General features: G+C 45.5%; 20 non-coding genes and 3 pseudogenes across 20 annotated transcripts; 19 read left to right on the plus strand and 4 right to left on the minus strand.

Moving 5' to 3' along the window:
- Positions 1-7,012: 7,012 nt before the first annotated feature.
- On the minus strand, positions 7,013-7,191 carry LOC135020694 (U1 spliceosomal RNA; annotated as a pseudogene).
- A 2,389-nt stretch (positions 7,192-9,580) lies between these two features.
- On the plus strand, positions 9,581-9,736 carry LOC135020700 (U1 spliceosomal RNA). Its single transcript, XR_010218054.1, has one exon. It is a non-coding gene; the product is annotated as a U1 spliceosomal RNA (small nuclear RNA).
- A 674-nt stretch (positions 9,737-10,410) lies between these two features.
- Positions 10,411-10,574, plus strand: LOC135020485 (U1 spliceosomal RNA). The gene has a single exon (XR_010217910.1). It is a non-coding gene; the product is annotated as a U1 spliceosomal RNA (small nuclear RNA).
- Positions 10,575-10,726: 152 nt separating this feature from the next.
- LOC135020587 (U1 spliceosomal RNA) lies at positions 10,727-10,889 on the plus strand. Its single transcript, XR_010217998.1, has one exon. It is a non-coding gene; the product is annotated as a U1 spliceosomal RNA (small nuclear RNA).
- Positions 10,890-14,193: 3,304 nt separating this feature from the next.
- On the minus strand, positions 14,194-14,357 carry LOC135020409 (U1 spliceosomal RNA). The gene has a single exon (XR_010217837.1). It is a non-coding gene; the product is annotated as a U1 spliceosomal RNA (small nuclear RNA).
- A 691-nt stretch (positions 14,358-15,048) lies between these two features.
- LOC135020552 (U1 spliceosomal RNA) lies at positions 15,049-15,190 on the minus strand (annotated as a pseudogene).
- A 152-nt stretch (positions 15,191-15,342) lies between these two features.
- On the minus strand, positions 15,343-15,506 carry LOC135020357 (U1 spliceosomal RNA). The gene has a single exon (XR_010217787.1). It is a non-coding gene; the product is annotated as a U1 spliceosomal RNA (small nuclear RNA).
- A 945-nt stretch (positions 15,507-16,451) lies between these two features.
- On the plus strand, positions 16,452-16,615 carry LOC135020459 (U1 spliceosomal RNA). Its single transcript, XR_010217887.1, has one exon. It is a non-coding gene; the product is annotated as a U1 spliceosomal RNA (small nuclear RNA).
- A 152-nt stretch (positions 16,616-16,767) lies between these two features.
- On the plus strand, positions 16,768-16,930 carry LOC135020507 (U1 spliceosomal RNA). Its single transcript, XR_010217932.1, has one exon. It is a non-coding gene; the product is annotated as a U1 spliceosomal RNA (small nuclear RNA).
- Positions 16,931-17,604: 674 nt separating this feature from the next.
- LOC135020384 (U1 spliceosomal RNA) lies at positions 17,605-17,768 on the plus strand. Its single transcript, XR_010217813.1, has one exon. It is a non-coding gene; the product is annotated as a U1 spliceosomal RNA (small nuclear RNA).
- A 152-nt stretch (positions 17,769-17,920) lies between these two features.
- Positions 17,921-18,083, plus strand: LOC135020517 (U1 spliceosomal RNA). The gene has a single exon (XR_010217942.1). It is a non-coding gene; the product is annotated as a U1 spliceosomal RNA (small nuclear RNA).
- Positions 18,084-18,756: 673 nt separating this feature from the next.
- On the plus strand, positions 18,757-18,920 carry LOC135020479 (U1 spliceosomal RNA). Its single transcript, XR_010217904.1, has one exon. It is a non-coding gene; the product is annotated as a U1 spliceosomal RNA (small nuclear RNA).
- A 152-nt stretch (positions 18,921-19,072) lies between these two features.
- Positions 19,073-19,208, plus strand: LOC135020614 (U1 spliceosomal RNA; annotated as a pseudogene).
- Positions 19,209-19,909: 701 nt separating this feature from the next.
- On the plus strand, positions 19,910-20,073 carry LOC135020420 (U1 spliceosomal RNA). Its single transcript, XR_010217848.1, has one exon. It is a non-coding gene; the product is annotated as a U1 spliceosomal RNA (small nuclear RNA).
- Positions 20,074-20,224: 151 nt separating this feature from the next.
- LOC135020567 (U1 spliceosomal RNA) lies at positions 20,225-20,387 on the plus strand. The gene has a single exon (XR_010217980.1). It is a non-coding gene; the product is annotated as a U1 spliceosomal RNA (small nuclear RNA).
- A 674-nt stretch (positions 20,388-21,061) lies between these two features.
- LOC135020443 (U1 spliceosomal RNA) lies at positions 21,062-21,225 on the plus strand. The gene has a single exon (XR_010217871.1). It is a non-coding gene; the product is annotated as a U1 spliceosomal RNA (small nuclear RNA).
- A 142-nt stretch (positions 21,226-21,367) lies between these two features.
- Positions 21,368-21,530, plus strand: LOC135020508 (U1 spliceosomal RNA). Its single transcript, XR_010217933.1, has one exon. It is a non-coding gene; the product is annotated as a U1 spliceosomal RNA (small nuclear RNA).
- Positions 21,531-22,205: 675 nt separating this feature from the next.
- LOC135020374 (U1 spliceosomal RNA) lies at positions 22,206-22,369 on the plus strand. The gene has a single exon (XR_010217803.1). It is a non-coding gene; the product is annotated as a U1 spliceosomal RNA (small nuclear RNA).
- Positions 22,370-22,521: 152 nt separating this feature from the next.
- Positions 22,522-22,684, plus strand: LOC135020532 (U1 spliceosomal RNA). The gene has a single exon (XR_010217956.1). It is a non-coding gene; the product is annotated as a U1 spliceosomal RNA (small nuclear RNA).
- A 674-nt stretch (positions 22,685-23,358) lies between these two features.
- Positions 23,359-23,522, plus strand: LOC135020482 (U1 spliceosomal RNA). The gene has a single exon (XR_010217907.1). It is a non-coding gene; the product is annotated as a U1 spliceosomal RNA (small nuclear RNA).
- A 142-nt stretch (positions 23,523-23,664) lies between these two features.
- On the plus strand, positions 23,665-23,827 carry LOC135020509 (U1 spliceosomal RNA). The gene has a single exon (XR_010217934.1). It is a non-coding gene; the product is annotated as a U1 spliceosomal RNA (small nuclear RNA).
- Positions 23,828-24,502: 675 nt separating this feature from the next.
- On the plus strand, positions 24,503-24,666 carry LOC135020385 (U1 spliceosomal RNA). Its single transcript, XR_010217814.1, has one exon. It is a non-coding gene; the product is annotated as a U1 spliceosomal RNA (small nuclear RNA).
- Positions 24,667-24,818: 152 nt separating this feature from the next.
- LOC135020586 (U1 spliceosomal RNA) lies at positions 24,819-24,981 on the plus strand. The gene has a single exon (XR_010217997.1). It is a non-coding gene; the product is annotated as a U1 spliceosomal RNA (small nuclear RNA).
- Positions 24,982-25,511: the final 530 nt, after the last annotated feature.

A 25,511-nucleotide genomic window follows, 5' to 3' on the forward strand; every position in this document is an offset into this window, starting at 1 on the left:
TGCTTTCTCATGTGGAAGTCTGTTTAATGTGAAAACAAGGTGATATCTAATTAGCACACAGGTAAGGAATTAAGAAAATCTTTATTTAAGGGTGAAGATGTTTCTCACAAAATCGTTGCCCCAATGCATCATTGAAATTCAAGCTGGAAAGATGATTTTAATATATCACTTGTACATTTTGTATTGCTCTTATGGTGACAATGTAGTTTGTTTTTGTCAATTACCATTTTAATAATAGGGTAAAGAAAATTAAGTGGATTTTTGAAAGAAAACAATACTGTCAATATACTATTAAAACAAATTAAAATGGTAAAAGTTATTGTACTTTAAGTAAAAATAAAAGAGCAAAAATATCAATCCCAGTTTTGGATTACTTTAATTAACAAAAAAAAATGCATATAGCAGAGGATAGTTTCAATCTGCCTACCTCTGGGTTATGGACCCAGCATGCTTCCATTACAGTACTCTGCTGCACATGTAAGTGCAAGAGATCCTGAAGCACTCACTCATCATGGGAAAGTACCAATGTGTTTCTTCATTGGTTGATGGAAGAAACATCTTACAAAAACTCTCCACATTATTGACTTTTTAAAATGTTTCTAGGAATCGTTCTAGATGAATGCTTATTAGCCTTTGTCAGTATGTTCTTTTGCAAAGTGTCGTTTTGGCGCAATCAGTTAGTGTGTAAGGCTATTAACCAAAAGGTTGGTGGTTCAATCCCACCCAGGGACTTAATTGACCTTGTTATCAGATTTTGGTGATCTTTAAGTAGACAAGTCAAAATTTCAAACCCCCTGTTATGGTGTAGGGTACCTGGCCTTCTCTAATGTAATCAGAGTTAGATTTGATTCAGTGATTTTATAAAAACAGCTAGGAAGAACAATTTAGCAGTGGGTTGCAGAGAAAAAGAAATATGCTGGCAGAAAAATCCAATTGAGTGATTAAACAGCTCTTCATTTTCTGGCTTTATTTTTATACTAACAAATTTGTTCTCTGAAAAGTGTCCACAAAGCCAAGTCTCTGATTAACACCTTTGTAGGGATGGTTTTTCACCTATTACTAAATTAAACTTGCTTCATTGGAAAGGCAGCAAGATGCATCTTCATTTCAATGTCTACTGAAATAATACAGGTTGACACCAGGAAACATTAACGCCACTGCATCCTTGCTGCTTTCGCATGTGGAAGTCTGTTTAATGTGAAAACAAGGTGATATCTAATTAGCACACAGGTAAGGAATTAAGAAAATCTTTATTTAAGGGTGAAGATGTTTCTCACAAAATCGTTGCCCCAATGCATCATTGAAATTCAAGCTGGAAAGATGATTTTAATATATCACTTGTACATTTTGTATTGCTCTTCTGGTGACAATGTAGTTTGTTTTTGTCAATTACCATTTTAATAATCGGGTAAAGAAAATTAAGTGGATTTTTGAAAGAAAACAATACTGTCAATATACTATTAAAACAAATTAAAATGGTAAAAGTTATTGTACTTTAAGTAAAAATAAAAGAGCAAAAATATCAATCCCAGTTTTGGATTACTTTAATTAACAAAAAAAAATGCATATAGCAGAGGATAGTTTCAATCTGCCTACCTCTGGGTTATGGACCCAGCATGCTTCCATTACAGTACTCTGCTGCACATGTAAGTGCAAGAGGTCCTGAAGCACTCACTTATCATGGGAAAGTACCAATGTGTTTCTTCATTGGTTGATGGAAGAAACATCTTACAAAAACTCTCCACATTATTGACTTTTTAAAATGTTTCTAGGAATCGTTCTAGATGAATGCTTATTAGCCTTTGTCAGTATGTACTTTTGCTAAGTGTAGCTGTGGCGCAATCAGTTAGTGTGTAAGGCTATTAACCAAAAGGTTGGTTGTTTAATCCCACCCAGGGATTTAATTGACCTTGTTATCAGATTTTGGTGATCTTTAAGTAGACAAGTCAAAATTTCAAACCCCCTGTTATGGTGTAGGGTACCTGGCCTTCTCTGATGTAATCAGAGTTAGATTTGATTCAGTGATTTTATAAAAACAGCTAGGAAGCACAATTTGGCAGTGGGTTGCAGAGAAAAAGAAATATGCTGGCAGAAAAATCCAATTGAGTGATTAAACAGCTCTTCATTTTCTGGCTTTATTTTTATGCTAACTAATTTGTTCTCTGAAAAGTGTCCACAAAGCCAAGTATCTGATTAACATATTTGTAGGGATGGTTTTTCACCTATTACTAAATTAAACTTGCTTCATTGGAAAGGCAGCAAGATGCATCCTCATTTCAATATCTACTGAAATAATACAGGTTGACACCAGGAAACATTAACGCCACTGCATCCTTGCTGCTTTCTCATGTGGAAGTCTGTTTAATGTGAAAACAAGGTGATATCTAATTAGCACACAGGTAAGGAATTAAGAAAATCTTTATTTAAGGGTGAAGATGTTTCTCACAAAATCGTTGCCCCAATGCATCATTGAAATTCAAGCTGGAAAGATGATTTTAATATATCACTTGTACATTTTGTATTGCTCTTATGGTGACAATGTAGTTTGTTTTTGTCAATTACCATTTTAATAATAGGGTAAAGAAAATTAAGTGGATTTTTGAAAGAAAACAATACTGTCAATATACTATTAAAACAAATTAAAATGGTAAAAGTTATTGTACTTTAAGTAAAAATAAAAGAGCAAAAATATCAATCCCAGTTTTGGATTACTTTAATTAACAAAAAAAAATGCATATAGCAGAGGATAGTTTCAATCTGCCTACCTCTGGGTTATGGACCCAGCATGCTTCCATTACAGTACTCTGCTGCACATGTAAGTGCAAGAGATCCTGAAGCACTCACTCATCATGGGAAAGTACCAATGTGTTTCTTCATTGGTTGATGGAAGAAACATCTTACAAAAACTCTCCACATTATTGACTTTTTAAAATGTTTCTAGGAATCGTTCTAGATGAATGCTTATTAGCCTTTGTCAGTATGTTCTTTTGCAAAGTGTCGTTTTGGCGCAATCAGTTAGTGTGTAAGGCTATTAACCAAAAGGTTGGTGGTTCAATCCCACCCAGGGACTTAATTGACCTTGTTATCAGATTTTGGTGATCTTTAAGTAGACAAGTCAAAATTTCAAACCCCCTGTTATGGTGTAGGGTACCTGGCCTTCTCTAATGTAATCAGAGTTAGATTTGATTCAGTGATTTTATAAAAACAGCTAGGAAGAACAATTTAGCAGTGGGTTGCAGAGAAAAAGAAATATGCTGGCAGAAAAATCCAATTGAGTGATTAAACAGCTCTTCATTTTCTGGCTTTATTTTTATACTAACAAATTTGTTCTCTGAAAAGTGTCCACAAAGCCAAGTCTCTGATTAACACCTTTGTAGGGATGGTTTTTCACCTATTACTAAATTAAACTTGCTTCATTGGAAAGGCAGCAAGATGCATCTTCATTTCAATGTCTACTGAAATAATACAGGTTGACACCAGGAAACATTAACGCCACTGCATCCTTGCTGCTTTCGCATGTGGAAGTCTGTTTAATGTGAAAACAAGGTGATATCTAATTAGCACACAGGTAAGGAATTAAGAAAATCTTTATTTAAGGGTGAAGATGTTTCTCACAAAATCGTTGCCCCAATGCATCATTGAAATTCAAGCTGGAAAGATGATTTTAATATATCACTTGTACATTTTGTATTGCTCTTCTGGTGACAATGTAGTTTGTTTTTGTCAATTACCATTTTAATAATCGGGTAAAGAAAATTAAGTGGATTTTTGAAAGAAAACAATACTGTCAATATACTATTAAAACAAATTAAAATGGTAAAAGTTATTGTACTTTAAGTAAAAATAAAAGAGCAAAAATATCAATCCCAGTTTTGGATTACTTTAATTAACAAAAAAAAATGCATATAGCAGAGGATAGTTTCAATCTGCCTACCTCTGGGTTATGGACCCAGCATGCTTCCATTACAGTACTCTGCTGCACATGTAAGTGCAAGAGGTCCTGAAGCACTCACTTATCATGGGAAAGTACCAATGTGTTTCTTCATTGGTTGATGGAAGAAACATCTTACAAAAACTCTCCACATTATTGACTTTTTAAAATGTTTCTAGGAATCGTTCTAGATGAATGCTTATTAGCCTTTGTCAGTATGTACTTTTGCTAAGTGTAGCTGTGGCGCAATCAGTTAGTGTGTAAGGCTATTAACCAAAAGGTTGGTTGTTTAATCCCACCCAGGGATTTAATTGACCTTGTTATCAGATTTTGGTGATCTTTAAGTAGACAAGTCAAAATTTCAAACCCCCTGTTATGGTGTAGGGTACCTGGCCTTCTCTGATGTAATCAGAGTTAGATTTGATTCAGTGATTTTATAAAAACAGCTAGGAAGCACAATTTGGCAGTGGGTTGCAGAGAAAAAGAAATATGCTGGCAGAAAAATCCAATTGAGTGATTAAACAGCTCTTCATTTTCTGGCTTTATTTTTATGCTAACTAATTTGTTCTCTGAAAAGTGTCCACAAAGCCAAGTATCTGATTAACATATTTGTAGGGATGGTTTTTCACCTATTACTAAATTAAACTTGCTTCATTGGAAAGGCAGCAAGATGCATCCTCATTTCAATATCTACTGAAATAATACAGGTTGACACCAGGAAACATTAACGCCACTGCATCCTTGCTGCTTTCTCATGTGGAAGTCTGTTTAATGTGAAAACAAGGTGATATCTAATTAGCACACAGGTAAGGAATTAAGAAAATCTTTATTTAAGGGTGAAGATGTTTCTCACAAAATCGTTGCCCCAATGCATCATTGAAATTCAAGCTGGAAAGATGATTTTAATATATCACTTGTACATTTTGTATTGCTCTTATGGTGACAATGTAGTTTGTTTTTGTCAATTACCATTTTAATAATAGGGTAAAGAAAATTAAGTGGATTTTTGAAAGAAAACAATACTGTCAATATACTATTAAAACAAATTAAAATGGTAAAAGTTATTGTACTTTAAGTAAAAATAAAAGCTAAAATATCAATCCCAGTTTTGGATTACTTTAATGAACAAAAAAAAAATTCATATAGCAAAGGATAGTTTCAATCTGCCTACCTCTGGGTTATGGGCCCAGCATGCTTCCATTGCAGTACTCTGCTGCACATGTAAGTGCAAGAGATCCTGAAGCACTCACTCATCATGCGAAAGTACTAATGTGTTTCTTCATTGGTTGCTGGAAGAAACATCTTACAAAAACTCTCCAGATTATTGACTTTTTAAAGTTTTTCTAGGAAACGTTCTAGATGAATGCTTATTAGTCTTTGTCAGTATGTGCTTTTTGCAAAGTGTCTCTGTGGCGCAATCGGTTAGTGTGTTCAGCTATTTATCAAAAGGTTGGTGGTTCAATCCCACCCAGGGACGTAATTGACCTTGTGATCACATTTTGGTGATATTTAAGTAGACAAGTCAAAATTGCAAACCCCCTCTTATGGTATAGGGTACCTGGCCTTCTCTGATGTAATCAGAGTTAGATTTGATTAAGTGATTTTATAAAAAAACAGCTAGGAAGCACAATTTAGCAGTGGGTTGCAGAGAAAAAGAAAAAAGCTGGCAGAAAAATCCAATTGAGTGATTAAACAGCTCTTCATTTTCTGGCTTTATTTTTATGATTACAAATTTGTTCTCTGAAAAGTGTCCACAAAGCCAAGTATCTGATTAACATCTTTGTAGGGATGGTTTTTCACCTATTACTAAATTAAACTTGCTTCATTGGAAAGGCAGCAAGATGCATCCTCATTTCAATATCTACGGAAATAATACAGGTTGACACCAGGAAACATTAATGCCACTGCATCTTTGCTGTTTTCTCATGTGGAAGTCTGTTTAATGTGAAAACAAGGTGATATCTAATTAGCACACAGGTAAGGAATTAAGAAAATCTTTATTTAAGGGTGAAGATGTTTCTCACAAAATCGTTGCCCCAATGCATCATTGAAATTCAAGCTGGAAAGATGATTTTAATATATCACTTGTACATTTTGTATTGCTCTTCTGGTGACAATGTAGTTTGTTTTTGTCAATTACCATTTTAATAATCGGGTAAAGAAAATTAATTGGATTTTTGAAAGAAAACAATACTGTCAATATACTATTAAAACAAATTAAAATGGTAAAAGTTATTGTACTTTAAGTAAAAATAAAAGAGCAAAAATATCAATCCCAGTTTTGGATTACTTTAATTAACAAAAAAAAATGCATATAGCAGAGGATAGTTTCAATATGCCTACCTCTGGGTTATGGACCCAGCATGCTTCCATTACAGTACTCTGCTGCACATGTAAGTGCAAAAGATCCTGAAGCACTCACTCATCATGGGAAAGTACCAATGTGTTTCTTCATTGGTTGATGGAATAAACATCTTACAAAAACTCTCCACATTATTGACTTTTTAAAATGTTTCTAGGAATCGTTCTAGATGAATGCTTATTAGCCTTTGTCAGTATGTACTTTTGCAAAGTGTCGCTGTGGCGCAATCAGTTAGTGTGTAAGGCTATTAACCAAAAGGTTGGTGGTTCAATCCCACCCAGGGACTTAATTGACCTTGTTATCAGATTTTGGTGATCTTTAAGTAGACAAGTCAAAATTTCAAACCCCCTGTTATGGTGTAGGGTACCTGGCCTTCTCTGATGTAATCAGAGTTAGATTTGATTCAGTGATTTTATAAAAACAGCTAGGAAGCACAATTTAGCAGTGGGTTGCAGAGAAAAAGAAATATGCTGGCAGAAAAATCCAATTGAGTGATTAAACAGCTCTTCATTTTCTGGCTTTATTTTTATGCTAACAAATTTGTGCTCTGAAAAGTGTCCACAAAGCCAAGTATCTGATTAACACCTTTGTAGGGATGGTTTTTCACCTATTATTAAATTAAACTTGCTTCATTGGAAAGGCAGCAAGTGATGTCATCCAAGCATTGGGTCAAAGTTGGCTTCAAACCTCGTCTGCTTATGAAAAGAGAAAAGGGGTATGCAGGGCATGGCGGCCTTTTGCGGTGCTTGGATGACCCCTAGTTCGCATTAAATAATGCAGTCGAGTTTCCCACATTTGGGGAAATCACAGAGGTCAGCATACCCAGAATGCAATGAATGAACCGCACCCTGGGAGAACAGTCTTCATGACCATGGTATCTCCTATGCAAAATAAGTATGATTTGGGATAGGGCTGGGGAGGGCCGCTGCTCAGGCACATCTCTGTCAAGTAAAGGAGATTCAACTGAGGCAGCACAAGGGAACTCTCATCTGGGGACAACAACTGCAGGGAGAACACATATTTTCAGATGAACATGGGAGGGCAGAAGGCTGCCTAATACTGAAGCACCCCCAAACAACAAACCAAATGCAACAACTAGTGCAAGCATTCCTGGGGGAAGGCCTGCAGCAGATGGATTTGCATATGGCGATGTCATCCAAGCAGTGGGTCAAAGTTGGCTTCAACCCTCGTCTGCATATGAAAAGAGAAAAGGGGTGTGCAGGGCATGGCGGCCTTTTGCGGCACTTGGATGACCCCTAGTTCGCATTAAACACCTCCACCCTCCGTCGGTGTGGGGCTCATGTTGGCTATGCCCCAGCCCCTGAAGGATTCAAGCTGATTTCTTGCAGCAGCTGGGCACTGTAACAGCTCCAGAGCTGCTCTGTAAGGCAAGTAAAAGGGTGTGGGCCCTGCAGCACTACCTGTAGTTCGCATTGTGCGAGACCCCTAGTTCGCATTAAACACCCCCACCCTCCTTCGGTGTGGGGCTCATGTTGGCCATGCCCCAGCCCCTGAAGCATTCACGCTGATTTCTTGCAGCAGCTGGGCACTGTAACAGCTCAAGAGCTGCTCTGTAAGGCAAGTAAAAGGGTGTGGGCCCTGCAGCACTACCTGTAGTTTGCATTGTGCATTGGAAGGCACAAAGTAAGCAGACGGGAGGAGAAGTCAGGATAGTGCACAAGGGTATAGACGGGAGGGGCTCAAGAAAAAAGAAGTGGAAACAGACAGCAAACTAGGCTTCCAATGCACAATGCAAACTACAGGTACTGCTGCAGGGCCCACACCCTTTTACTTGCCTTACAGAGCAGCTCTGGAGCTGTTTAATCACTCAATTGGATTTTTCTGCCAGCATAATTTTTCTCTTACGTCCTAGAGGATGCTGGGGACTCCGTAAGGACCATGGGGGATAGACGGGCTCCGCAGGAGACATGGGCACTTTAAGAAAGACTTTAGATCTGGGTGTGCACTGGCTCATTCTGTCCAGTGCGTCAACAGTGCAGATTTCTTCTTGTTTTTTCTCCCAAATTCTATAACAATGACAGTAAATGTTGTTTCTTTTCAAACAGAACTTTCTTGACCATGCTTCTTTCTTGAAAGATCTGGGAGCACATGGAAAACAGTACAAACCATGCAGTATCACAAGAGCCTTTATTTGATCTTTCATGAAGATAGAGCAGAATTGAGGACACGTCAACAATTTCTGCCGAAGGTGGTTCATCTTTCCACATGGTGCCTTTGGCCACTGACACCTTCGTTGAGTCAAAGTCTCTGGCTGTGGTCAGAACTTTGAAAATTTATGTCACCAGAACGGTTCAGATTAGGAAAACAGAGGCTCTGTTTGTCCTGTATGCTCCCAACAGGATTGGGTGTCCTGCTTCCATGTAGACCATTATGCGCTGGATCTGTGGTAAGATTCAGCATGCTCATTCCACGGCAGGATTGCCGTTACTGAATTAGGTGAAGACACATTCTACTAGAAAGGTGGGTTCATCCTGGGCAGCTGGTCAGGGAGTCTCGGCATTGCAACTTTGCCGAGCAGCTATTTAGTAAACACTTTTGCTAAGTTTTAAAAGTTTTAGAGTAAAGGAGATTCAACTGAGGCAGAACAAGGGAACTCCCATCTGGGGACAACAACTGCAGTGAGAACACGTATTTTCAGATGAATATGGGAGGGCAGAAGGCTGCCTAATACTGAAGCACCCCCAAACGACAAACCAAATGCAACAACTAGTACAAGCATTCCTGGGGGAAGGTCTGCAGAAGACGGATTTGCATACAGTGATGTCATCCAAGCAGTGGGCCAAAGTTGGCTGGAACCCTCATCTGCATATGAAAAGAGAAAAGGGGTATGCAGGGCATGGCGGCCTTTTGCGGCGCTTGGATGACCCTTAGTTCGCATTAAACACCCCCACCCTCCTTCGGTGTGGGGCTCATGTTGGCCATGCCCCAGCCCCTGAAGCATTCAAGCTGATTTCTTGCAGCAGCTTGGCACTGTAACAGCTCCAGAGCTGCTCTGTAAGGCAAGTAAAAGGGTGTGGGCCCTGCAGCACTACCTGTAGTTTGCATTGTGCATTGGAAGGCACAAAGTAAGCAGACAGGAGGAGAAGTCAGGATAGTCCACAAGGGTATAGAAGGGAGGGGCTCAAGAAAAAAGAAGTGGAAACAGACAGCAAACTAGGCTGGAAAGAGACCTGAGACAAAGAGATCTGAATTATTTGAGAGCCGACCAGGGGAAACACAAATTATGCAGTCAAGTTTCCCACATTTGGGGAAATCGCAGGGGCAGCACACCCAGGTGAGATACTATAATCAGGACGGTGCTTCTCCCAGGGCAAAGCTCACCCATTGCACTCTGGGTGTGCTGCTCCTACGATTTCCCCAAATGTGGGACACTTGACTGCATAATTTGTGTTTCCTCTGGTCGGCTCTCGTATAATTCAGATCTCTTTGTCTCAGGTCTCTCTCCAGCCTAGTTTGCTGTCTGTTTCCACTTCTTTTTTCTTGAGCCCCTCTCTTCTATACCCTTGTGCACTATCCTGACTTCTCCTCCCGTCTGCTTACTTTGTGCCTTCCAATGCACAATGCAAACTACAGGTAGTGCTGCAGGGCCCACACCCTTTTACTTGCCTTACAGAGCAGCTCTGGAGCTGTTACAGTGCCCAGCTGCTGCAAGAAATCAGCTTGAATGCTTCATGGGATGGGGCATGGCCAACATGAGCCCCACACCAAAGGAGGGTGGGGGTGTTTAATGCGATCTAGGGGTCATCCAAGCACCGCAAAAGGCTGCCATGCCCTGCACGCCCCTTTTCTCTTTTCATATGCAGATGAGAGTTGAAGCCAACTTTGACCCACTGCTTGGATAACATCACCATATGCAAATCCATCTGCTGCAGGCCTTCCCCCAGGAATGCTTGCACTAGTTGTTGCATTTGGTTTGTTGTTTGGGGGTGCTTCAGTATTAGGCAGCCTTCTGCCCTCCCATGTTCATCTGAAAATATGTGTTCTCCCTGCAGTTGTTGTCCCCAGATGAGAGTTCCCTTGTGCTGCCTCAGTTGAATCTCCTTTACTTGACAGAGATGTGCCTGAGCAGCGGCCCTCCCCAGCCCTATCCCAAATCATACTTATTTTGCATAGGAGACACCATGGTCATGAAAATTGTTCACCCAGGGTGAGGTTCATTCATTGCATTCTGGGTATGCTGACCCCTGTGATTTCCCCAAATGTGGGAAACTCGCCTGCATTATTTGTGGTAGTGGGGGACTGTGTTTGTGTTTTCCGCTGGTCAGCTCTGGTAAAAGTCAGATTTCTTTGTCTCAGATCTTCCTCTAGCCTTGTTCTTCTTTCGAGAGTTCCATTGTGCTGCCTCAGTTGGATCTCCTTCACTTGACAGGGGGGTGCCCGAGCAGCGACCCTCCCCAGCTCTAGCCCAACTCCTACTTACCTGCCAGGTGAGATACTATGATCTTGAAGGTGCTTCTCCCAGGGCAAGGCTCACCCATTGTACTCTGGGTGTGCTGCCCCTGCGATTTCCCCAAATGTGGGAAACTTGACTGCATAATTTGTGTTTCCCCTGGTCGACTCTCGTATAATTCAGATCTCTTTGTCTCAGGTCTCTCTCCAGCCTAGTTTGCTGTCTGTTTCCACTTCTCTTTTCTTGAGCCGCTCCCTTCTATGCCCTTGCGCACTATCCTGACTTCTCCCGTCTGCTTACTTTGTGCCTTCCAACGCACAATGCGAACTACAGGTAGTGCTGCAGGGCCCACACCCTTTTATTTGCCTTACAGAGCAGCTCTGGAGCTGTTACAGTGCCCAGCTGCTGCAAGAAATCAGCTTGAATGCTTCAGGGGCTGGGGCATAGCCAACATGAGCCCCACACCGAAGGAGGGTGGAGGTGTTTAATGCGAACTAGGGGTCATCCAAGCGCCGCAAAAGGCCGCCATGCCCTGCATAACCCTTTTCTCTTTTCATATGCAGATGAGGGTTCCAGCCAACTTTGGCCCACTGCTTGGATGACATCACCGTATGCAAATTCGTCTCCTGCAGACCTTCCCCCAGGAATGCTTGTACTAGTTATTGCATATGGTTTGATATTTGATGGTGCTTCAGTATTAGGCAGCCTTCCGCCCTCCCATGTTCATCTGAAAAGATGTGGTCTCCCTGCAGTTGTTGTCCCCAGACGAGAGTTCCCTTGTGCCTCCTCAGTTGAATCTCCTTAACTTGATGGGGGAGGGGCTTGCCCGAGCAGCCACCCTCCCCAGCCCTATCCCAACTCATACTTATTTTGCATATGAGATCTCTATATCATGAAGATTGTTCTCACAGGGTGAGGTTCATCCATTATATTTTAAAATAGGAAGGTTCAAATTACATATTTGAATTGCATCTATGTGCTGGATTCAAATGTCCCCCCCCCCTTCCTTTCTCAATTGTGCCCGTCAGCAGCTATTCTAAGGTTGCTGCCAATGGGTGTGACACATTAATTTCTTCTGTGGGGTACACTGGACTCCACAAGGATTCACATTGGGGTGTAGAGTAGGATCTTGATCTGAGGCACCAACCGGCTCAAAGCTTTTGACTGTTCCCAAGATGCTCAGCGCATTCTCCTCTATAACCCCGCTTCCATGAACAGGGAGCTCAGTTTGTAGTTGGTGCCTTCAGTAGCAGGCCACTTAACAGGGGCCTGCCTCAGGCAGCCTATTCTTAGCTATTAATTTTGACAAGAAAAGAAGAACTTGTTTTATGAGAATCTACAAGGGCTGCAGCAGGCTAGGTCTAATAGACATCTTTACTGCAGCTTCATCACTCCCAGCGGCGCTGTATACTCCCGTGCCCTGGTTGCTGGATCACTGCAGCGGAGGCTCCGGTTTCTTCCTAAGGTCAGTCACACACACACCGCCCTTCCGGATCACGAGGCCGCTGATGAAGGGGAGCGTGGCCGTAGGGGGTGGACCGTGTGCGCACTGGCGTGGACACTGATTACTGGGCAGCCGCTCCACAAGCCACCAGGTACAGTTAAGGAGCACAGGTCTGGGGGTTTTTCTCCCATATTAAACCAATTTTGTACTGCCCGCAGCGCATTGTGATAGGTAATAGGGCCTGATTCAGGTTGGGTTGCAATCACAATAAGCGATCCAACTGCAAAAATTGCTAAGAGCATACGCATGTGCCTGCATTTTCTGCGGCACCCCGCAGAGAATGCGATCGCCTCTGCCTGTCAATCGGGGCAGGGGGGGAGAGGGGGGTCAGCAACACTCCATTTCCAAGTCAGGGATGGAGCGGTGCGGGGGCAAGGCTTCAAAATGGGGTCTGCAACGGAGGAGACACAGGGGGCGTGGTCACAGCGGCTGTATGACATCACATTCAGCCGCTGTGATCACAAAAATGGTGGCGGCTTCCTGCGCGCACATACAGTCTGCACCAGCAGAAGGCTACACCATTTTTTATGATCACGCTGAACTGCAGTGCGACTGCAATTACAGCATGGTCAAGAAGGGAGGCGTCATGCTGGGTGGCCATGTCCTGTCACTGTGCAGGAGCCAGCACCGCTCACACACTAGTCCCCGGGTGCAGCCCCCAACCCCCGGGACACCCGGAGCAACAAAATGTAGATTCAGGCCACCAGGCCACGCCCCTACCTATGAAACCATGCCTCCTTTTTACCATTGCGCTGCTTATCTGCGCGCACTGCATTACAATCTCCTTCGCCACCTCTCTGGGTGTCACCAGTGATAGTGACAGCTCTGCCATGCTTGTAGCAGCTGGTCCTAAGATCTACGCCTCAAGCCCTGAGTGTTTGCCCTTGTGACTTGTTGATCATCATAGCGAAGCAGATGCTTACAGAAAACTGCAGGGGCTTAGATTGAAAATAAAAAAAATGATGGGTATAAGGTAGAGAGGAGCGGGTTCGGTTCTCCGAGAACCGAATTCCCCACGAACTCCACGTGGTTTACACTGGTCCGAGGCAGGCTCGGTTGTTCCCGCCTGACTCGGAAAACCTGAACAAGGGAAAATGTCATCATCCCGCTGTCGGATTCTCGCGAGATTCGGATTTCATATAAAGAGCTGCGCGTTGCCGCCATTTTTACTCGTGCATTGAAGAGAGAGTGGAGAGGACGTGGCTATGTTCTCTCAGTGGAAATCTCAATATCAGTGCTCAGTATCAGTGGTTACTTATTGCTGCTCAGTAATACTAGTAGTGTGTCTCTCCTGCTCAGTGTCAGTTCTCAGTAGTATCCTCATCAGTGCTCAGTATCACTGCTCATTGTCTTGTGCTGCATTGTGGTGCTCAGCATACTACAGTACATTACTAATAGTCCAGTGCTGCATCTTGCTGCTCAGTGTCAGTTCTAGTATCCTCATCAGTGCTCACTATCACTGCTCATTACATTGTGGTGTTCTGTATACTACAGTAACATAGTAATATAGTAACATATAGTAATATAGTTTTTGAGGTTGAAAAGAGGCAAATTGCCCATCGTGTTCAACCTGTTTTAAGTTGTGATGATTCTACATACTTGCTGAATAATGTTTTATGACTAGTTAACTACTACAACTCATGTTACCCCCGGATTAACCATGTTGATATTTTAAGTATTATAACCTTGGATAGCTTTTTCATTCAGAAATGTATCCATTCCTTTTTTAAATCCAATTACAGAGTCCACCATTACCACCTTCCCTGGCAGGGAATTCCACATCCTGATTGCCCTAACAGTGAAGATCATAGTATCTCACCTGGCAGGTAAGTAGGAGTTGGGCTAGAGCTGTGGAGGATTGCTGCTTGGATACCCCCTGTCAAGTGAAGGAGATCCAACTGAGGCAGCACAAGGGAACTCTCGAAAGAAGAACAAGGCTAGAGGAAGATCTGAGACAAAGAAATCTGACTTTTACCAGAGCTGACCAGAGGAAAGCACAAACACAGTCCCCCACTACCACAAATAATGCAGTCGAGTTTCCCACATTTGGGGAAATCACAGGGGTCAGCATACCCAGAATGCAATGAATGAACCTCACCCTGGGAGAACAATCTTCATGACCATGGTATCTCCTATGCAAAATAAGTATGATTTGGGATAGGGCTGGGGAGGGCCGCTGCTCAGGCACATCTCTGTCAAATAAAGGAGATTCAACTGAGGCAGCACAAGGGAACTCTCATCTGGGGACAACAACTGCAGGGAGAACACATATTTTCAGATGAACATGGGAGGGCAGAAGGCTGCCTAAAACTGAAGCACCCCCAAACAACAAACCAAATGCAACTACTAGTGCAAGCATTCCTGGGGGAAGGCCTGCAGCAGATGGATTTGCATATGGTGATGTCATCCAAGCAGTGGGTCAAAGTTGGCTTCAACCCTCGTCTGCATATGAAAAGAAAAAAGGGGTGTGCAGGGCATGGCGGTCTTTTGCGGCGCTTGGATGACCCCTAGTTCGCATTAAACACCTCCACCCTCCTTCGGTGTGGGGCTCATGTTGGCTATGCCCCAGCCCCTGAAGCATTCAAGCTGATTTCTTGCAGCAGCTGGGCACTGTAACAGCTCCAGAGCTGCTCTGTAAAGCAAGTAAAAGGGTGTGGGCCCTGCAGCACTACCTGTAGTTTGCATTGTGCGTTGGAAGGCACAAAGTAAGCAGACGGGAGAAGTCAGGATAGTGCACAAGGGTATAGATGGAGGGGCTCAAGAAAAAAGAAGTGGAAACAGACAGCAAACTAGGCTGGAGAGAGACCTGAGACAAAGAAATCTGAATTATATGAGAGCCGACCAGGGGAAACACAAATTATGCAGTCAAGTTTCCCACATTTGGGGAAATCGCAGGGGCAGCACACCCAGAGTGCAATGGGTGAGCCTTGCCCTGGGAGAAGCATCTTCATGATCATAGTATCTCACCTGGCAGGTAAGTAGGAGTTGGGCTAGAGCTGGGGAGGGTCGCTGCTCGGGCACCCCCCTGTCAAGTGAAGGAGATCCAACTGAGGCAGCACAAGGGAACTCTCGAAAGAAGAACAAGGCTAGAGGAAGATCTGAGACAAAGAAATCTGACTTTTACCCGAGCTGACCAGAGGAAAGCACAAACACAGTCCCCCACTACCACAAATAATGCAGTTGAGTTTCCCACATTTGGGGAAATCACAGGGGTCAGCATACCCAGAATGCAATGAATGAACCTAACCCTGGGAGAACAATCTTCATGACCATGGTATCTCCTATGCAAAATAAGTATGATTTGGGATAGGGCTGGGGAGGACCGCTGCTCAGGCACATCTCTCTCAAGTAAAGGAGATTCAACTGAGGCAGCACAGGGGAACTCTCATCTGGGGACAACAACTGCAGGGAGAACGCATATTTTCAGATGAACATGGGAGGGCAGAAGGCTGCCTAATACTGAAGCACCCCCAAACAACAAACCAAATGCAACAACTAGTGCAAGCATTCCTGGGGGAAGGCCTGCAGCAGATGGATTTGAATATGGTGATGTCATCCAAGCAGTGGGTCAAAGTTGGCTTCAACCCTCGTCTGCATATGAAAAGAATAAAGGGGTGTGCAGGGCATGGCGGCCTTTTGCGGCGCTTGGATGACCCCTAGTTCGCATTAAACACCTCCACCCTCCTTCGGTGTGGGGCTCATGTTGGCTATGCCCCAGCCCCTGAAGCATTCAAGCTGATTTCTTGCAGCAGCTGGGCACTGTAACAGCTCCAGAGCTGCTCTGTAAAGCAAGTAAAAGGGTATGGGCCCTGCAGCACTACCTGTAGTTTGCATTGTGCGTTGGAAGGCACAAAGTAAGCAGACGGGAGAAGTCAGGATAGTGCACAAGGGTATAGAAGGGAGGGGCTCAAGAAAAAAGAAGTGGAAACAGACAGCAAACTAGGCTGGAGAGAGACCTGAGACAAAGAGATCTGAATTATACGAGAGCCGACGAGGGGAAACACAAATTATGCAAAGGTACAATACAGCTTTTCCTTGCCGATATCTCTCTTTTGCAAAGAGATAGGCATTGGAAAATGCAATGAATGAACCTCACCCTGGGCTTTAAAATTTTCATTCTAGTGTCTTTCGTTTGGGAGAAAAATGCAAAGGTACAATACAGCTTTTCCTTGCCGATGTTGAATCTCCTTTACTTGACAGAGATGTGCCTGAGCAGCGGCCCTCCCCAGCCCTATCCCAAATCATACTTATTTTGCATAGGCGATACCATGGTCATGAAGATTTTTCTCCCAGGGTGAGGTTCATGCATTGCATTCTGGGTATGCTGACCCCTGTGATTTCCCCAAATGTGGGAAACTCGACTGCATTATTTGTGGTAGTGGGGGACTGTGTTTGTGCTTTCCTCTGGTCAGCTCTGGAAAAAGTCAGATTTCTTTGTCTCAGATCTTCCTCTAGCCTTGTTCTTCTTTCGAGAGTTCCCTTGTGCTGCCTCAGTTGGATCTCTTTCACTTGACAGGGGGGTGCCCGAACAGCGACCCTCCCCAGCTCTAGCCCAACTCCTACTTACCTGCCAGGTGAGATACTATGATCATGAAGGTGCTTCTCCCAGGGCAAGGCTCACCCATTGCACTCTGGGTGTGCTGCCCCTGCGATTTCCCCAAATGTGGGAAACTTGACTGCATAATTTGTGTTTCCCCTGGTCGGCTCTCGTATAATTCAGATCTCTTTGTCTCAGGTCTCTCTCCAGCCTAGTTTGCTGTCTGTTTCCACTTCTCTTTTCTTCAGCCGCTCCCTTCTATACCCTTGTGCACTATCCTGACTTCTCCTCCCGTCTGCTTCCTTTGTGCCTTCCAATGCACAATGCAAACTACAGGTAGTGCTGCAGGGCCCACACCCTTTTACTTGCCTTACAGAGCAGCTCTGGAGCTGTTACAGTGCCCAGCTGCTGCAAGAAATCAGCTTGAATGCTTCAGGGGATGGGGCATGGCCAACATGAGCCCCACACCAAAGGAGGGTGGAGGTGTTTAATGCGAACTAGGGGTCATCCAAGCACCGCAAAAGGCCGCCATGCCCTGCACGCCCCTTTTCTCTTTTCATATGCAGATGAGGGTTGAAGCCAACTTTGACCCACTGCTTGGATGACATCACCGTATGCAAATCCGTCTTCTGCAGAACTTCCCCCAGGAATGCTTGCACTAGTTGTTGCATTTGGTTTGTTGTTTGGGGGTGCTTCAGTATTAGGCAGCCTTCTGCCCTCCCATGTTCATCTGAAAATATGTGTTCTCCCTGCAGTTGTTGTCCCCAGATGAGAGTTCCCTTGTGCTGCCTCAGTTGAATCTCCTTTACTTGACAGAGATGTGCATGAGCAGCGGCCCTCCCCAGCCCTATTCCAAATCATACTTATTTTGCATAGGAGATACCATGGTCATGAAGATTGTTCTCCCAGGGTGAGGTTCATTCATTGCATTTTGGGTATGCTGACCCCTGTGATTTCCCCAAATGTGGGAAACTTGACTGCATTATTTGTGGTAGTGGGGGACTGTGTTTGTGCTTTCCTCTGGTCAGCTCTGGTAAAAGTCAGATTTCTTTGTCTCAGATTTTCCTCTAGCCTTGTTCTTCTTTCGAGAGTTCCATTGTGCTGCCTCAGTTGGATCTCCTTCACTTGACAGGGGGGTACCCGAGCAGCGACCCTCCCCAGCTCTAGCCCAACTCCTACTTACCTGCCAGGTGAGATACTATGATCATGAAGGTGCTTCTCCCAGGGCAAGGCTCACCCATTGCACTCTGGGTGTGCTGCCCCTGCGATTTCCCCAAATGTGGGAAACTTGACTGCATAATTTGTGTTTCCCCTGGTCGGCTCTCGTATAATTCAGATCTATTTGTCTCAGGTCTCTCTCCAGCCTAGTTTGCTGTCTGTTTCCACTTCTCTTTTCTTCAGCCGCTCCCTTCTATACCCTTGTGCACTATCCTGACTTCTCCTCCCGTCTGTTTACTTTGTGCCTTCCAATGCACAATGCAAACTACAGGTAGTGCTGCAGGGCCCACACCCTTTTACTTGCCTTACAGAGCAGCTCTGGAGCTGTTACAGTGCCCAGCTGCTGCAAGAAATCAGCTTGAATGCTTCAGGGGATGGGGCATGGCCAACATGAGCCCCACACCAAAGGAGGGGGGAGGTGTTTAATGCGAACTAGGGGTCATCCAAGCACTGCAAAAGGCCGCCATGCCCTGCATGCCCCTTTTCTCTTTTCATATGCAGATGAGGGTTCCAGTCAACTTTGGCCCACTGCTTGGATAACATCACCGTATGCAAATCCGTCTGCTGCAGACCTTCCCCCAGGAGTGCTTGTACTAGTTGTTGCATATGGTTTGATATTTGATGGTGCTTCAGTATTAGGCAGCCTTCCGCCCTCCCATGTTCATCTGAAAAGATGTGGTCTTCCTGCAGTTGTTGTCCCAGATGAGAGTTCACTTGTGCTGCCTCAGTTGAATCTCCTTTACTTGACAGAGATGTGCCTGAGCAGCTGCCCTCACCAGCCCTATCCCAAATCATACTTATTTTGCATAGGAGATACCATGGTCATGAAGATTGTTCTCCCAGGGTGAGGTTCATTCATTGCATTCTGGGTATGCTGACCCCTGTGATTTTCCCAAATGTGGGAAACTCGACTGCATTATTTGTGGTAGTGGGGGACTGTGTTTGTGCTTTCCTCTGGTCAGCTCTGGTAAAAGTCAGATTTCTTTGTCTCAGATCTTCCTCTAGCCTTGTTCATCTTTCGAGAGTTCCCTGGTGCTGCCTCAGTTGGATCTCCTTCACTTCACAGGGGGGAACCCGAGCAGCGACCCTCCCCAGCTCTAGCCCAACTCCTACTTACCTGCCAGGTGAGATACTATGATCATGAAGGTGCTTCTCCCAGGGCAAGGCTCAACCATTGCACTCTGGGTGTGCTGCTCCTGCGATTTCCCCAAATGTGGGAAACTTGACTGCATAATTTGTGTTTCCCCTCGTCGGCTCTCGTATAATTCAGATCTCTTTGTCTCAGGTCTCTCTCCAGCCTAGTTTGCTGTCTGTTTCCACTTCTCTTTTCTTCAGCCGCTCCCTTCTATACCCTTGTGCACTATCCTGACTTCTCCTCCCCTCTGCTTACTTTGTGCCTTCCAATGCACAATGCACACTACAGGTAGTGCTGCAGGGCCCACACCCTTTTACTTGCCTTACAGAGCAGCTCTGGAGCTGTTACAGTGCCCAGCTGCTGCAAGAAATCAGCTTGAATGCTTCAGGGGCTGGGGCATAGCCAACATGAGCCCCACACCAAAGGAGGGTGGAGGTGTTTAATGCAAACTAGGGGTCAGCCAAGCGCCCCAAAAGGTCACCATGCCCTGCACGCCCCTTTTCTCTTTTCATATGCAGACGAGGGTTGAAGCCAACTTTGACCCACTGCTTGGATGACATCACCATATGCAAATCCATCTGCGGCAGGCCTTCCCCCAGGAATGCTTGCACTAGTTGTTGCATTTGGTTTGTTGTTTGGGGGTGCTTCAGTATTAGGCAGTCTTCTGCCCTCCCATGTTCATCTGAAAATATATGTTCTCCCTGCAGTTGTTGTCCCAAGATGAGAGTTCCCTTGTGCTGCCTCAGTTGAATCTCCTTTACTTGACAGAGATGTGCATGAGCAGCGGCCCTCCCCAGCCCTATTCCAAATCATACTTATTTTGCATAGGAGATACCATGGTCATGAAGATTGTTCTCCCAGGGTGAGGTTCATTCATTGCATTCTGGGTATGCTGACCCCTGTGATTTCCCCAAATGTGGGAAACTCGACTGCATTATTTGTGGTAGTGGGGGACTGTGTTTGTGCTTTCCTCTGGTCAGCTCTGGTAAAAGTCAGATTTCTTGTCTCAGATTTTCCTTTAGCCTTGTTCTTCTTTCGAGAGTTCACTTGTGCTGCCTCAGTTGGATCTCCTTCACTTTACAGGGGGGTACCCGAGCAGCGACCATCCCCAGCTCTAGCCCAACTCCTACTTACCTGCCAGGTGAGATACTATGATCATGAAGGTGCTTCTCCCAGGGCATGGCTCACCCATTGTACTCTGGGTGTGCTGCTCCTGCGATTTCCCCAAATGTGGGAAACTTGACTGCATAATTTGTGTTTCCCCTGGTCGGCTCTCGTATAATTCAGATCTCTTTGTCTCAGGTCTCTCTCCAGCCTAGTTTGCTGTCTGTTTCCACTTCTCTTTTCTTCAGCCGCTCCCTTCTATACCCTTGTGCACTATCCTGACTTCTCCTCCCGTCTGCTTACTTTGTGCCTTCCAATGCACAATGCAAACTACAGGTAGTGCTGCAGGGCCCACACCCTTTTACTTGCCTTACAGAGCAGCTCTGGAGCTGTTACAGTGCCAAGCTGCTGCAAGAAATCAGCTTGAATGCTTCAGGGGCTGGGGCATAGCCAACATGAGCCCCACACCGAAGGAGGGTGGAGGTGTTTAATGCAAACTAGGGGTCAGACAAGCGCCGCAAAAGGCCACCATGCCCTGCATGCCCCTTTTCTGTTTTCATATGCAGACGAGGGTTGAAGCCAACTTTGACCCACTGCTTGGATGACATCACCATATGCAAATCCATCTGCGGCAGGCCTTCCCCCAGGAATGCTTGCACGAGTTGTTGCATTTGGTTTGTTGTTTGGGGGTGCTTCAGTATTAGGCAGCCTTCTGCCCTCCCATGTTCATCTGAAAATATGTGTTCTCCCTGCAGTTGTTGTCCCCAGATGAGAGTTCCCTTGTGCTGCCTCAGTTGAATCTCCTTAACTTGACAGAGATGTGCCTGAGCAGCGGCCCTCCCCAGCTCTATCCCAAATCATACTTATTTTGCATAGGAGATACCATGGTCATGAAGATTATTCTCCCAGGGTGAGGTTCATTCATTGCATTCTGGGTATGCTGACCCCTGTGATTTCCCCAAATGTGGGAAACTCGACTGCTTTATTTGTGGTAGTGGGGGACTGTGTTTGTGTTTTCCTCTGGTCAGCTCTGGTAAAAGTCAGATTTCTTTGTTTCAGAGCCTTGTTCTTCTTTTGAGAGTTCCCTTGTGCTGCCTCAGTTGGATCTCCTTCACTTGACAGGGGGGTGCCCGAGCAGAGACCCTCCCCAGCTCTAGCCCAACTCCTACTTACCTGCCAGGTGAGATACTATGATCATGAAGGTGCTTCTCCCAGGGCAAGGCTCACCCATTGCACTCTGGGTGTGCTGCCCCTGCGATTTCCCCAAATGTGGGAAACTTGACTGCATAATTTGTGTTTCCCCTGGTCGGCTCTCGTATAATTCAGATCTCTTTGTCTCAGGTCTCTCTCCAGCCTAGTTTGCTGTCTGTTTCCACTTCTCTTTTCTTCAGCCGCTCCCTTCTATACCCTTGTGCACTATCCTGACTTCTCCTCCCGTCTGCTTACTTTGTGCCTTCCAATGCACAATGCAAACTACAGGTAGTGCTGCAGGGCCCACACCCTTTTACTTGCCTTACAGAGCAGCTCTGGAGCTGTTACAGTGCCCAGCTGCTGCAAGAAATCTGCTTGAATGCTTCAGGGGATGGGGCATGGCCAACATGAGCCCCACACCAAAGGAGGGTGGAGGTGTTTAATGCGAACTAGGGGTCATCCAAGCACCGCAAAAGGCCGCCATGCCCTGCACGCCCCTTTTCTCTTTTCATATGCAGATGAGGGTTGAAGCCAACTTTGACCCACTGCTTGGATGACATCACCGTATGCAAATCCGTCTTCTGCAGAACTTCCCCCAGGAATGCTTGCACTAGTTGTTGCATTTGGTTTGTTGTTTGGGGGTGCTTCAGTATTAGGCAGCCTTCTGCCCTCCCATGTTTTATCTGAAAATATGTGTTCTCCCTGCAGTTGTTGTCCCCAGATGAGAGTTCCTTTGTGCTGCCTCAGTTGAATCTCCTTTACTTGACAGAGATGTGCATGAGCAGCGGCCCTCCCCAGCCCTATTCCAAATCATACTTATTTTGCATAGGAGATACCATGGTCATGAAAATTGTTCTCCCAGGGTGAGGTTCATTCATTGCATTTTGGGTATGCTGACCCCTGTGATTTCCCCAAATGTGGGAAACTCAACTGCATTATTTGTGGTAGTGGGGGACTGTGTTTGTGCTTTCCTCTGGTCAGCTCTGGTAAAAGTCAGATTTCTTTGTCTCAGATTTTCCTATTGCCTTGTTCTTCTTTTGAGAGTTCCCTTGTGCTGCCTCAGTTGGATCTCCTTCACTTTACAGGGGGGTACCCGAGCAGCGACCCTCCCCAGCTCTAGCCCAACTCCTACTTACCTGCCAGGTGAGATACTATGATCATGAAGGTGCTTCTCCCAGGGCAAGGCTCACCCATTGCACTCTGGGTGTGCTGCTCCTGCGATTTCCCCAAATGTGGGAAACTTGACTGCATAATTTGTGTTTCCCCTGGTCGGCTCTCGTATAATTCAGATCTCTTTGTCTCAGGTCTCTCTCCAGCCTAGTTTGCTTTCTGTTTCCACTTCTCTTTTCTTGAGCTGCTCCCTTCTATGCCCTTGCGCACTATCCTGACTTCTCCTCCTGTCTGCTTACTTTGTGCCTTCCAACGCACAATGCGAACTACAGGTAGTGCTGCAGGGCCCACACCCTTTTACTTGCCTTACAGAGCAGCTCTGGAGCTGTTACAGTGCCCAGCTGCTGCAAGAAATCAGCTTGAATGCTTCAGGGGCTGGGGCATAGCCAACATGAGCCCCACACCAAAGGTGGGTGGAGGTGTTTTATGCAAACTAGGGGTCAGCCAAGCGCCGCAAAAGGCCACCATGCCCTGCACGCCCCTTTTCTCTTTTCATATGCAGACGAGGGTTGAAGCCAACTTTGACCCACTGCTTGGATGACATCACCATATGCAAATCCATCTGCGGCAGGCCTTCCCCCAGGAATGCTTGCACTAGTTGTTGCATTTGGTTTGTTGTTTGGGGGTGCTTCAGTATTAGGCAGCCTTCTGCCCTCCCATGTTCATCTGAAAATATATGTTCTCCCTGCAGTTGTTGTCCCCAGATGAGAGTTCCCTTTTGCTGCCTCAGTTGAATCTCCTTTACTTGACAGAGATGTGCATGAGCAGCGGCCCTCCCCAGCCCTATTCCAAATCATACTTATTTTGCATAGGAGATACCATGGTCATGAAGATTTTTCTCCCAGGATGAGGTTCATTCATTGCATTTTGGGTATGCTGACCCCTGTGATTTCCCCAAATGTGGGAAACTTGACTGCATTATTTGTGGTAGTGGGAGACTGTGTTTGTGCTTTTCTCTGGTCAGCTCTGGTAAAAGTCAGATTTCTTTGTTTCAGAGCCTTGTTCTTCTTTTGAGAGTTCCCTTGTGCTGCCTCAGTTGGATCTCCTTCACTTGACAGGGGGGTGCCCGAGCAGAGACCCTCCCCAGCTCGAGCCCAACTCCTACTTACCTGCCAGGTGAGATACTATGATCATGAAGGTGCTTCTCCCAGGGCAAGGCTCACCCATTGCACTCTGGGTGTGCTGCCCCTGCGATTTCCCCAAATGTGGGAAACTTGACTGCATAATTTGTGTTTCCCCTGGTCGGCTCTCGTATAATTCAGATCTCTTTGTCTCAGGTCTCTCTCCAGCCTAGTTTGCTGTCTGTTTCCACTTCTCTTTTCTTCAGCCGCTCCCTTCTATACCCTTGTGCACTATCCTGACTTCTCCTCCCGTCTGCTTACTTTGTGCCTTCCAATGCACAATGCAAACTACAGGTAGTGCTGCAGGGCCCACACCCTTTTACTTGCCTTACAGAGCAGCTCTGGAGCTGTTACAGTGCCCAGCTGCTGCAAGAAATCTGCTTGAATGCTTCAGGGGATGGGGCATGGCCAACATGAGCCCCACACCAAAGGAGGGTGGAGGTGTTTAATGCGAACTAGGGGTCATCCAAGCACCGCAAAAGGCCGCCATGCCCTGCACGCCCCTTTTCTCTTTTCATATGCAGATGAGGGTTGAAGCCAACTTTGACCCACTGCTTGGATGACATCACCGTATGCAAATCCGTCTTCTGCAGAACTTCCCCCAGGAATGCTTGCACTAGTTGTTGCATTTGGTTTGTTGTTTGGGGGTGCTTCAGTATTAGGCAGCCTTCTGCCCTCCCATGTTTTATCTGAAAATATGTGTTCTCCCTGCAGTTGTTGTCCCCAGATGAGAGTTCCTTTGTGCTGCCTCAGTTGAATCTCCTTTACTTGACAGAGATGTGCATGAGCAGCGGCCCTCCCCAGCCCTATTCCAAATCATACTTATTTTGCATAGGAGATACCATGGTCATGAAAATTGTTCTCCCAGGGTGAGGTTCATTCATTGCATTTTGGGTATGCTGACCCCTGTGATTTCCCCAAATGTGGGAAACTCAACTGCATTATTTGTGGTAGTGGGGGACTGTGTTTGTGCTTTCCTCTGGTCAGCTCTGGTAAAAGTCAGATTTCTTTGTCTCAGATTTTCCTATTGCCTTGTTCTTCTTTTGAGAGTTCCCTTGTGCTGCCTCAGTTGGATCTCCTTCACTTTACAGGGGGGTACCCGAGCAGCGACCCTCCCCAGCTCTAGCCCAACTCCTACTTACCTGCCAGGTGAGATACTATGATCATGAAGGTGCTTCTCCCAGGGCAAGGCTCACCCATTGCACTCTGGGTGTGCTGCTCCAGCGATTTCCCCAAATGTGGGAAACTTGACTGCATAATTTGTGTTTCCCCTGGTCGGCTCTCGTATAATTCAGATCTCTTTGTCTCAGGTCTCTCTCCAGCCTAGTTTGCTTTCTGTTTCCACTTCTCTTTTCTTGAGCCGCTCCCTTCTATGCCCTTGCGCACTATCCTGACTTCTCCTCCTGTCTGCTTACTTTGTGCCTTCCAACGCACAATGCGAACTACAGGTAGTGCTGCAGGGCCCACACAGCGGCTGAATGTGATGTCATACAGCCGCTGTGACCACGCCCCCTGTGTCTCCTCCGTTGCAGACCCCATTTTGAAGCCTTGCCCCCGCACCGCTCCATCCCTGACTTGGAAATGGAGTGTTGCTGACCCACCTCTCCCCCCCTTCCCCGCCCCGATTGACAGGCAGAGGCGATCACATTCTCTGCGGGGTGCCGCAGAAAATGCAGGCACATGCGTATGCTCTTAGCAATTTTTGCTGTTGGATCGCTTATTGTGATTGCAATCCAACCTGAATCAGGCCCTATTACCTATCACAATGCGCTGCGGGCAGTACAAAATTGGGTTAATATAGGAGAAAAACCCCCAGACCTGTGCTCC

The sequence above is a fragment of the Pseudophryne corroboree genome, unplaced genomic scaffold, assembly GCF_028390025.1.
Source record: "Pseudophryne corroboree isolate aPseCor3 unplaced genomic scaffold, aPseCor3.hap2 scaffold_350, whole genome shotgun sequence".
In the NCBI taxonomy this organism is placed as follows: Eukaryota; Metazoa; Chordata; class Amphibia; order Anura; family Myobatrachidae; genus Pseudophryne; species Pseudophryne corroboree.